At 44.3% G+C, this 12,316-nt stretch overlaps 1 long non-coding RNA gene across 1 annotated transcript; it reads left to right on the top strand.

Annotated features, from left to right (window-relative positions):
• The first annotated feature begins 1,258 nt into the window (after nt 1-1,258).
• Nucleotides 1,259-11,226, top strand: LOC129694047 (uncharacterized). The gene is made up of 3 exons (XR_008722946.1): nt 1,259-2,883; nt 10,095-10,949; nt 10,996-11,226. It is a non-coding gene; the product is annotated as an uncharacterized LOC129694047 (long non-coding RNA).
• The last annotated feature ends 1,090 nt before the right edge of the window (nt 11,227-12,316 follow it).

The following is a 12,316-nucleotide window of genomic DNA, read 5'->3' as shown; positions in this document are numbered from 1 at the left end:
AACAATCTTCCTGCATCTAGCCTGTCCAACCCCTTAAGAATTTTGTAAGTTTCTATAAGATCCCCTCTCAATTGCCATAGAGGGAGTGCAGAGACGGTTCACCAGACTGATTCCTGGGATGTCAGGACTGTCTTATGAAGAAAGACTGGATAGACTTGGTTTATACTCTCTAGAATTTAGAAGATTGAGAGGGGATCTTATAGAAACTTACAAAATTCTTAAGGGGTTGGACAGGCTAGATGCAGGAAGATTGTTCCCGATGTTAGGGAAGTCCAGGACAAGGGCTCACAGCTTAAGGATAAAGGGGAAATCCTTTAAAACCGAGGTGAGAAGAAACTTTTTCACGCAGAGAGTGGTGAATCTCTGGAACTCTCTGCCACAGAGGGTAGTTGAGGCCAGTTCATTGGCTATATTTAAGAGGGAGTTAGATGTGGCCCTTGTGGCTAAGGGGATCAGGGGGTATGGAGAGAAGGCAGGTACGGGATACTGAGTTGGATGATCAGCCATGATCATATTGAATGGCGGTGCAGGCTCGAAGGGCCGAATGGCCTACTCCTGCACCTAATTTCTATGTTTCTATGTTTCAATCTCCTAAATTCTAGAGAGTATAAATCAAGTCTATCCAGTCTTTCTTCATAAGACAGTCCCGACATACCAGGAATCAGTCTGGTGAACCGTCTCTGCACTCCCTCTATGGCAATAATGTCCTTCCTCAAATTTGGAGACCAAAACTGTACGCAATACTCCAGGTGTGGTCTCACCAAGACCCTGTACAACTGCAGTAGAACCTCCCTGCTCCTATACTCAAATCCTTTTGCAATGAAAGCTAACATACCATTCACTTTCTTTACTGCCTGCTGCACCTGCATGCCTACTTTCAATGACTGGTGTACCATGACACCCAGGTCTCGCTGCATCTCCCCCTTTCCCAATCGGCCACCATTTAGATAATAGTCTGCTTTCCCATTTTTGCCACCAAATACAACACATAACCATCCAAAATTTTCACCACCTCCAACGGGATCCCACCACTAGTCACATCTTCCCATCTCCACCCCTTTCTGCCTTCCACAGAGACCATTCCCTCCGCATCTCCCTGGTTAACTAATCCCTGCCCACACAAAACCACCCCCTCTCCAGGTAACTGCAGAAGATGCAACACCTGTCGCTATCCCTCCTCCCTCGACTCTGTCCAGGGACCCCGACAGTCCTTTCAAGTTCGGCATAGCTTCACTTGCATCTCCTCCAACCTCATCTACTGTTTCCGCTGTTCAAGATGTGGACCCTTATACATCGGCGATACCAAACGCAGACTGGGCGATCATTTCGCTGACAACCTTCGCACAGTCCGCCTGAAACTATCTGATCTCCCGGTTGCTGGACACTTTAATTCTCCTTCCCATTCCCACGCAGACCTTCCTGTCCCAGGTCTCCTCCATTGTCAGATCGAGACTAAACTCAAATTGGAGGACCAGCAACTCATATTTCGCTTGGGCAGATTACAGACCAAAGGTATGAATATTGAGTTCTCTAACTTCAAGTAACCCCGACATTCCCTCTCTCTCCATCCCTCCCCCACCCAAGTCACAGCAGCTTCTCATTTACACCCAACAAAGCTAACAACGGCCTATTTCCTTTATAACCATATAACAATTACAGCACGGAAACAGGCCATCTCGGCCCTACAAGTCCGTGCCGAACAACTTTTTTCCCTTAGTCCCACCTGCCTGCACTCATACCATAACCTTCCATTCCCTTCTCATCCATATGCCTATCCAATTTATTTTTAAATGATACCAACGAACCTGCCGACACCACTTCCACTGGAAGCTCATTCCACACCGCTACCACTCTGTGAGTAAAGAAGTTCCCCCTCATGTTACCCCTAAACTTCTGTCCCTTAATTCTGAAGTCATGTCCTCTTGTTTGAATCTTCCCTATTCTCAAAGGGAAAAGCTTGTCCACATCAACTCTGTCTATCCCTCTCATCATTTTAAAGACCTCTATCAAGTCCCCCCTTAACCTTCTGCGCTCCAGAGAACAAAGACCTAACTTATTCAACCTATCTCTGTAACTTAGTTGTTGAAACCCAGGCAACATTCTAGTAAATCTCCTCTGTACTCTCTCTATTTTGTTGACATCCTTCCTATAATTGGGCGACCAAAATTGTACACCATACTCCAGATTTGGTCTTACCAATGCCTTGTACAATTTTAACATTACATCCCAGCTTCTATACTCAATGCTCTGATTTATAAAGGCTAGCATACCAAAAGCTTTCTTTGCCACCCTATCTATATGAGATTCCACCTTCAAGGAACTATGCACGGTTATACCCAGATCCCTCTGTTCAACTGTATTCTTCAATTCCCTAACAATTATCATCGTTACTTTTTAGCATATCTATCGTTCATTGTTGTTTATCTCTCTACATCATCGTCTATATCTCTCGTTTCCCTTATCCCTAACCAGTCTGAAGAAGGGTCTCGACCCAAAATGTCACCCATTCCTTCTCTCCACAGATGATGGCTGACCCCCCTGAGTTACTCCAGCTTTTTGTGTCTATCTGCGGTTTAAACCAGCATCTGCAGTTCCTTCATATACGCTTGTAAATTTAGTTCCCAGATTGTCTGGAACACAAGGATATTTGATCCAAAGTCCAGTGTTTCTTATCACAGGCTTTAAGATTACACAATTTCCTGTTGTTCACATCAAGAATTTCCAACTGTATTTCTAACTGAAGAGCAAAGAATGAGACATCCCACAGCAGCACAACAGTGAACATTTATACAGAGAAGAATTTGCGCAGTTAAAGCAGAATGAATAGCAAAGTTACTTTCACCATCCTTGCCCTCCTTGTACGTTATTCACCTTCTGCACAAGGTAAGAAATATTCAGGGTAACATCTTAATCATCATAGGGACACAAAAAAGGTGGAGAAACTCAGCGGGTGCAGCAGCATCTATGGAGCGAAGGAAATAGGCAACGTTTCGGGCCGAAACCCTTCTTCAGACTGAAGGGTTTGAAGAAATAGGCAACGTTTCTATGTGGAATGAGCTTCCAGTGGAAGTGGTGGAGGCAGGTTCATTGGTATCATTTAAAAATAAATTGGATAGGCATATGGATGAGAAGGGAATGGAGGGTTATGGAATGAATGCAGGCACGTGGGACTAAGGGAAAAAAAGTTGTTCGGCACGGACTTGTAGGGCCGAGATGGCCTGTTTCCGTGCTGTAATTGTTATATGGTTATATGGTTTCGGTCCAAAACCCTTCTTCAGATTGAAGAAGGGTTTTGGTCCGAACCGTTGCCTATTTCCTTCGCTCCATAGATGCTGCTGCAACCGCTGAGTTTCTCCAGCTTTTTTGGGTACCTTCGATTTTCCAGCACCTGCAGTTCCTTCTTAAACATCTTAATCATCATGTAAGTTTATAAAATGCTGCATGTGTAATCAGCTCTCGGCAAGCTTGTGTTTACTGTTTGGCAATGGAACGTGACAGGAGGATCATGTTTTATGTGGACGTGTGTGTGCATGCTCGCTCAATATGTGGCATCCTGCTCTGGTTTGATTAATCAGTAGATGATCAATGTATGATTCACTCTGGTTGCGACTGGGAATATTAGAACAGGTACCGCTGGAGGGGGGAAGCTAAACTGAATTATTTCCCAGTGCCGATGGCAAGAGGTGTTCAGGCAGAATGTTTGGAAGCATGTGTTGGAAGAGCAGCTGTTGGAAGAATTCCATGTGTTATTGGGGATGAAATTGTTGAGACTTTTCATCTCATCTTGCCATCCTGATCCTTGCCGTCTGCCAACCCCAACCGGGACAATTACCGCCCCATTGGTCTACTCTCAGTCACCAGGAAAGTGAGAGAAGAGAGAATCGATAATGGTCACTCAGCTCCTGACCTCCTTTACAGCCTTGGTCCAACAATGCACAAACGAGCCAAACTCCAGAGATGTGAGATTGAGTCTGGCATGAAGGATCCCTGACTAATCTACATCAATGCCAACTGGAGGAAACCCCTCCACTGTTGAAATCACACCAAGCACACTCCAAAGAGGTACAGGTTTGTCGGTTAATTGGATTTGGTAAAAATTCTAAATTGTGGATGAGACTGCGTGGGATAGAGCTAATATATGGGGGTGATTGCTGGTCCACACGGACTTGGCCAAAGGGCCTGTTTCCATGCTGTATCTCTAAAGTCTACAATCTAAAGGACATCTTTGCATGAGTTCCTCAGGGTCCATAGCTGCTGACATCTTCAGCACATCATCAGCTGCTTCATTAATAACCTTCCTTCATTCATAGAGCTATACAGCATGGAAACAGGTCCTTTGGTCAACTGTCCATGCCAACTAACGACATTCTGGACTAGTCCCATTTGCCCAGTCCCTCTAAACGCTTCCGATCCATATATCTGTCCAAATGTCTTTTGAAAGTTGTTATTGTATTCTATTCTATAGCTTTATCTAATAGAAAGTTCCAGATACAAACTAACCTCTGAGTGACATGTTGCCCCTGTGGTTCCACTTCCATCTCTCCCCACTCACCTTATGCTGTGTCTGTGTAGTTTCCTCTACCCTGGAGAAAGTCTGTGAGCGTTCATTTTATTCCTGCACCCTACGATTCTGTCAATGATCTTACTTCCATTGGAATGTCAGAAATGGGGATGTTTGCTGATGATCATAAGTGTTAGCAGCAGATTTGGCCCATCAAGTCTACTCTGCCAATAGACAATAGACAATAGGTGCAGGAATAGGCCATTTGGTCCTTTGAGCCAGCACCGCCATTCACTGTGATCATGGCTGATCATCCACAATCAGTACTCGGTTCCTGCCTTCTCCCCATATCCCTTGACCTCTACCTTTAAGAGCTCTATCATGACTGATCTATCTCTCCCTCCTAACCCCATTCTCCTGCCTTCTCCCCATAACCCCTAACTGACTGTACAGAATGCAGCACCTTATGCGTCTCCTTATACATTCTTGATTAGAACGGGTGTCAAGGAGAAAGCAGGAAAATGGGGTTTGAAGGCCGAAATCACCCATGGTTGAATGGCGGAGTGGACCCGATGGTCCGAATGGCCTAATTCTACTCCTAGAACGTGAATAATGAAACAGTCAAACAATCACATGCACCACTCATGAATCCTTGGGCTATTCTACAACCCAGACCTGAAATTAGCACAATGGTGTATTTGAGATAACAGTGGCGTTGCATTCTCTTGACCCAGTGTGAGCAGGCAGGCATAATGCTGCAGTAATGCATTATCAAGACTTGAGGAAGTAGATAGAGACATCTTCAGCCTACAGATAGTACACAATGACTTTCATGTAACAGAGCAGACAGAGGTCAAGTCAAGTCAAGTGAGTTTATTGTCATGTGTCCCTGTATAGGACAATGAAATTCTTGCTTTGCTTAAGCACACAGATAATTGTAGGCATTTACTACAAAACAGATAAATGTGTCCATATACCATGATATAAATATATACACACATGAATAAATAAACTGATAAAGTGCAAATAGCAGAAAGTGGTTATTAATACTCAGAGTTTTGTCCGAGCCAGGTTTAATAGCCTGATGGCTGTGGGGAAGTAGCTATTCCTGAACCTGGCATCTAGCTTTAAGTGACAGATCTTATGCAGACACATGTTTGGATGAGTCTTTCTGATTATAAATATGATTCAGTGTTCACATATCAGGGCTGCATCCTTTGAGTCTACAGAAATAGTTATACCAAAGAACTGGAACCAAAACAATGGAGCAACTTCACTTGAGCATATGCTCTAGTGGAAGAGTCTAGGACCAGAGGGCACAGCCTAAGAATAAAAGGACATGTCATTTGAAAGGAAATGAAGAGGACTCTCCTTCATCAGACGGTGGTGAATCTGTGGAACTCATTGCCATAGATGCCTGTGGAGGTCAAGTCATTGGGCAATTTTAAAGCAAAGATTTACAGTAAAGGTTTCAAAGGTTACTAGACCAAGTGCAGACCCGTTGGGTCTGCTCCCCCAATGGTGTGATCCCCCAACCCAATATTCCACAATGCACCCGTCTCCTCCAACGGAACTGAACCCATTCCCAAATGTAAGATTCCAGCACTCCACTGCCTCCCTCAGCAGTGGATTAAAAAAAAATTCCAATTGCACCTCCCCTGGCTGCTGCAGCAGTGAAAAGTTCAGAGAGTTCCTGTCTTGCAACTTTGTATTGAAGTATGTTGGAAGCTGATAGGAAGGAGAAGCCGTCAACGAATCAAAAGGCAGAAAGGCATCCGGACGGCAGCCGGTCGGATGGCACGAGAGTTTTATATATTAATAGATGGGGAGAAGGCAGGAGAATGAGGTTGAGAGTGAAAGATAGTATCTATATCAGCCATTATTGAATGGCGGAGTAGAATCGACGGGTGGAATGGCCTCATTCTGATCCTATGTCTCATGAACCTATGAGCCTTGGTTCAATGAGGAGTGTCGGGCCCATGCTGGGAGCAGCACCAAGCTTGCTTAAATATGAGGTTCCACCTTGGTGAACTGCAACACAGGACTCCACCATGACAGACAGTAGAGCTGGCATCCAGTAGAGACGGCTGCGTGACCCCTCAACCAAATAGGTGTGAACAGTTCTCTGTGACCCTGCCTCATTGTAAATGGTGGCGAACTGTGTAACCACTAATGGGAGGAGGACAACGGCAGAGCCCAGCATGTGTGTGTGTGTCTGCTGATGACGAGGCTTAATCTGTGGTTATTTCTCAGTGGAATTGTGAGATTTCTGGGAGACCAGACCTCAGACTTCAGAAAAAGGAACTTAGCGTTACATTTCGCCAAACACATGGCAGAGTGTGGTCCAGACACTTGCGTTCAGCTTGTGGATCCAAATGAGTAAATCCTGCATTTCCCTCAGTGACGTTGATTTGATGATGTAGTCACTGATGTTGACCACATGTATGAGATTATTGACAATCTTGTGATGCTACACCATATCCTGCGGGCTTAACTCTTACAGTTGAGCTTTGTTACTATTGACCGGGGTAAGTATGTTAAAGCTTTTAGTTTGTCTGGCATGATAAACATTCCATATTCGGTGATGCACTGCAAATTGAGAGATATTACCTTAGATTTCCATCAGAAACCTGGATGCAGCCATGTACATATCACCATGACTGGTTGGTTGTCCTTGTGGTGCTTGCTCTCCATAGAAGATGCCACTAATTTTAATGCTGTTGACATATCCCAGTCAGAATTGGCTTAGCAACTAATTACTTTTTAAGCATTAGAAACATAGAAACATAGAAATTAGGTGCAGGAGTAGGCCATTCGGCCCTTCGAGCCTGCACCGCCATTTAATATGATCATGGCTGATCATCCAACTCAGTATCCCGTACCTGCCTTTTCTCCATACCCTCTGATCCCCTTGGCCACAAGGGCCACATCTAACTCCCTCTTAAATATAGCCAATGAACTGGCCTCAACTACCCTCTGTGGCAGAGAGTTCCAGAGATTCACCACTCTCTGTGTGAAAAAAGTTCTCCTCATCCCGGTTTTAAAGGATTTCCCCCTTATCCTTAAGCTGTGACCCCTTGTCCTGGACTTCCCCAACATCGGAAACAATCTTCCTGCATCTAGCCTGTCCAACCCCTTAAGAATTTTGTAAGTTTCTATAAGAAACATTGCTGAAGGTTGGATTATCAAATTACACTCTCAAGGCCTTGTGTAGATATGGCCTTTGGAGAAGAGAATTCTCCCTTTCTCCTTTTCACTCTCTTTTCACTTTCTTCTGTGTAAGCTTGCTTCATTTTTTTAATGTAAGATTTTTGTTGAACTGAAAAGACCTAAACCATACCCTGTGGATTTGTGTAACTTCATACAGGAATGGTGAAGATGGAAAAATGCAGTTGTACAGGGTCTTGGTGAGACCACACCTGGAGTATCGCATACAGTTTTGGTCTCCAAATCTGAGGAAGGACATTATTGCCATAGAGGGAGTGCAGAGAAGGTTCACCAGACTGATTCCTGGGATTTCAGGACTGTCTTATGAATAAAGACTGGATAGACTTGGTTTATACTCTCTAGGATTTAGGAGATTGAGAGGGGATCTTATAGAAACTTACAAAATTCTTAAGGGGTTGGACAGGCTAGATGCTGGAAGATTGTTCCCGATGTTGGGGAAGTCCAGGACAAGGGGTCACAGCTTAAGGATAAGGGGGAAATCCTTTAAAACCGAGATGAGAAGAACTTTTTTCGCACAGAGAGTGGTGAATCTCTGGAACTCTCTGCCGCAGAGGGTAGTCAAGGCCAGTTCATTGGCTATATTTAAGAGGGAGTTAGATGTGGCCCTTGTGGCTAAGGGGATCAGAGGGTATGGAGAGAAGGCAGGTACGGGACACTGAGTTGGATGATCAGCCATGATCATATTGAATGGCGGTGCAGGCTCGAAGGGCCGAATGGCCTACTCCTGCACCTAATTTCTATGTTTCTATGTTTCTAAAAATACCTAGGAATTACAAAATGCTTATTGGAACGGAAGAGAAGCATGCAGAAGAAAGGCACTAAGGCAACATAGCAGGGTGATTAGTTGACGTTGATGGCATTTCCTTGTTTAGATGTATGAGCATGTTTTAGGATGTTGATTTTGTGTGAATTGTTACGAAGCCAATACTGAGATAATCAGAAGAAATAAACAAAAAGGGGAAATTCCATGGACTATATTTGTTCCCGAAATAATGCAAATATGATTTTCTAGGATGTTTACAGCTTTGAGATGATTCCCCTGTAAGATTAAGAAGGAACTGCAGATGCTGGAAAATCGTAGGTACACAGAAATGCTGGAGAAACTCAGCGGGTGCAGCAGCATCTATGGATGTCTATGGATCTATGGATGCTGCTGCACCCGCTGAGTTTCTCCAGCATTTCTGCGTACCCTCTGTAAGATTAGACTGACTTGTAATAGATTTGTTGGAGGTAATGAGTTCACGTAAGGTATAAGTTTGGTGGCAAAGTAAGCTCCTTTAGATGATGGTTCTAGGACCAGGGAACTTGATTTGCTTAAAACATATTGGAGAGATTTCACTTCCTCTAAAGCTGATGGAATTAGGGTCATCAGTGCTTTCAATGGGGAATTGGATAGGTGGGAGAGATTACAATGTTGCTCGGCCAGAAGAGCATGAGGATGGAAGTCAAAGGATAAGAATGGACTCAAATGATCCAAAAGGCCTCTCTCTGTACTAATTGATTCTACAATTTATCATAGCTCCTGGGGTATTTTCGAGTAAACCTTCTATGATTCAATATCTGATTATTTGGAAATCCTGGATTCACAGAATTCATTGGAAAATGTATTATGCTGATGTATATTATGTAAAAAATGGATATTAATGCAAATAACATCCAATAGTCCAAAACATTCTGTTAGCTTGGCACTGGCAAAGTCCAAGTAGTGCAGGAATATTAGTATTTTACAGTATTTTAGCTGGATGGGTAACTATATTAAAGTTCACAAGAATTAGCTTCAGAAATGCATGTTTTGTGATCCAATGTCTGAAATTGCCTTTCACACAGCTGTGGCCATTGTAACGTAATGGCCTGGAAGAAAGTGCCAGGATACAAGTTTGACATTACGTCCAGCTCTTCTACAAAGTTTCTTACATAATGATGGCTCAAAGTAGGTCTTGTAGCCAAGTAAGCAGTCCAAGATTATTGTCAGTAATATATATATATATGGATATGGATATATATATGTGTATGTACTTGTGGGTATGTGTGTATATATACACAATGAATATTTATTTTCTCTCTCGTTTATCATATTGTTTACAGTGTACTATGTTTCCATAGACTGTTGTGCTGCAGCAAGTAAGAATGTCATTGTTCTATCTGGGACACATGGCAATAAAACACTCTTGACTCTTGACTCTTGGCTCTTGTTCAGCTGAGTAAGACGGAAGCAGTTGTGTACTTTGTGTCTGCATTGACAAAGTGCTTGGCAATGGGATACTGTAATGACCCCAATGCATTTAGATATTTAATTAGAAAATGTACGCCACTGCAGATAGAACCACCTGAGTAATTGTTTGACCAATGGGTTTTGTTTCTGTAGGGCTGCTGCTGATTTGCTTCCAGTTTTGTACACAAGTAGCGATCCTGCATCTTCAGCACGACTTGTGTTCTGGTAGAACAGGCAACACCGTAGACTTGCAAGTAATGTATTTCCAGACATTTACAGGGTAATAGATTGTGACTGCAGTACTTGATTTGATATCAGCATGGCCCAACCCTATTACCACATCTTCATCACAAATGGAACAACCCAGCCACTGGCTCCTTCTTTGAAGGAATTCTCACTGCTTGCAGCTTTTGGTTGATTGAATAAAAGGCCCACTGAGTCCATGTTGATCATCACTCACATGTTTACACTAGTTCAATGTCGACCCACTTTCACATCCACTCCCTACAGACTCGGGGCAATTTACAGATGCCCGTTAAGCTACAAACCCCACCGGTCTTTGGGATGGGGGAGGAAACCAGATCACCCGGAGAAAAGGCTGGTGCTCACAGGGAGAATGGCACACGGACAACACCCAAGGTCAGGATCGAACCCAGGTCTCTGGCGCAGTGAGGCAGCAGCACCACCAGCTGCACCACTGTGCCATCCTATACTGGTACCCGATCGGAAGGAGACTTGATTATACATATCTGCTTGATTTTCAATGCTGCAGATCATCTGGTTTCACAGGGTGTGAGAGAATGGTTTAGCTGGCAGTAGAATTTTACTGAAGATACAACTACAGAGACATTTATAAACTATTCAAATTAATGCCAGCTTTCACATTGACAACGTTCCAAACAAAAGGCAAGACAAAATGTTTTGAGGGAAGGTGTCCATAACTCACAGCCTGAGCCCAGTCCCTGTTTGAACCTGAGGGAACAGAGGACCAGCAGAGGTCCAGCAGAGGTCCAGCAGAGGTCCAGCAGAGAGGTCCAGCAGAGGTCCAGCAGAGGTCCAGCCCTCTGAATGTGATCCTGGTACATGGTCCTCAGATGGTGAATTAGTCAGCGCTGGTCTGTGAACTTATACAGGAGCAGTATTGAAGCAGATTCTGCACTTTAATTGGCTTGGTATACTTGTAAATTGTCCCTAGTGTGTGCAGGGTAGTGTTAGTGTGCAGGGGTCGCTGGTAGGCACGGACCTGGTGGGCTGAAGGGCCTGTATCCATGCTGTATCTCTAAACTAAAGTAAACTAAACTAAACATCACAGCTCGGACTCCAGAGATGCACGCGCAACTGGAAGGAGAGGAGGTGGGATAGGCCCCTCCCTTGTAGCTGCATAGTCAAAGAAAACTGGATCATCCCACCACAACTAGAGAACAGTCCTGAACTAACAACTACCTCATTGGTGATCCTTGGACTATCTTTGATCAGACTTTACTGGCTTTACCTTGCACTAAACGTCATTCCCTTATCATGTATCTATCCACTGTAAATGGCTCGATTTTAATCATGTATTGTCTTTCCGCTGAATGGATAGCATGCAACAAAAGCTTTTCACTGTACATATGACAATAAACTAAACTGAATGAATATATTATCACGACTACTTTGTACAACGTTCAAAATCATTGCTGCCAATTCTTGTAATTCTTCTTGATGATGTTGTCACTGAAAGGCCTGGATAGAGTGGATGTGGAGAGGATGTTTCCACTCATGGGAGAGTCTAGAACCAGAGGTCATAGACTCAGAATTAAAAAATGTTTCTTGAGGAAGACGATGAGGAGGAATTTCTCTAGCCAGAGGGTAGTGAATCTGTGGAATTCATTGCCATAGAAGGCTGTGGAGGCTGTCAATGGATATTTTTAAGGCAGAGATAGATAGATTTTACTTCGGAGTCACGTGAGTGATTCCGTGAAGATCCCAGCCCAGTGCGCAGGTGCGGCATTATCGCACAGCTGTGCAACGCGGCCAGCGGGAGTCGGGCGCTCCCGCATCCAAGGACGTGAGGTAAGTACTTACCTTAATCGGGCCTTGTGGTTTTTTGCTCCAGGGGGAGCAAAGTAGCAGAGGAAGCGGCCCCCGTTCGACTCCAGCGAAGGAGCCGACAGTGGAGGGGGAAAGGCGCAAACGGGACCGCACAGACTGCGGACCGCTGCAGGGAGCTGCGCTGATGCCGGTCCGCTGAACAGCTGTTTGGTTAACAGCAGCGGACCGGCGGGAAATTTAAAAACCCGACCGGCAGCCCTGCAGACTCCTGACAAGGAGAATCGCCGCCCGGGAACCGCTACAATGCCGCCTGAAAAACGGCAGGCAGCCTCTACATACAGGTA

The sequence above is a fragment of the Leucoraja erinacea genome, unplaced genomic scaffold (genome assembly GCF_028641065.1).
Source record: "Leucoraja erinacea ecotype New England unplaced genomic scaffold, Leri_hhj_1 Leri_529S, whole genome shotgun sequence".
Lineage (NCBI taxonomy): Eukaryota > Metazoa > Chordata > Chondrichthyes > Rajiformes > Rajidae > Leucoraja > Leucoraja erinaceus.
Note: the sequence above shows the minus strand (reverse complement) of the source record. Positions and strands in the feature narration are given on the sequence as shown.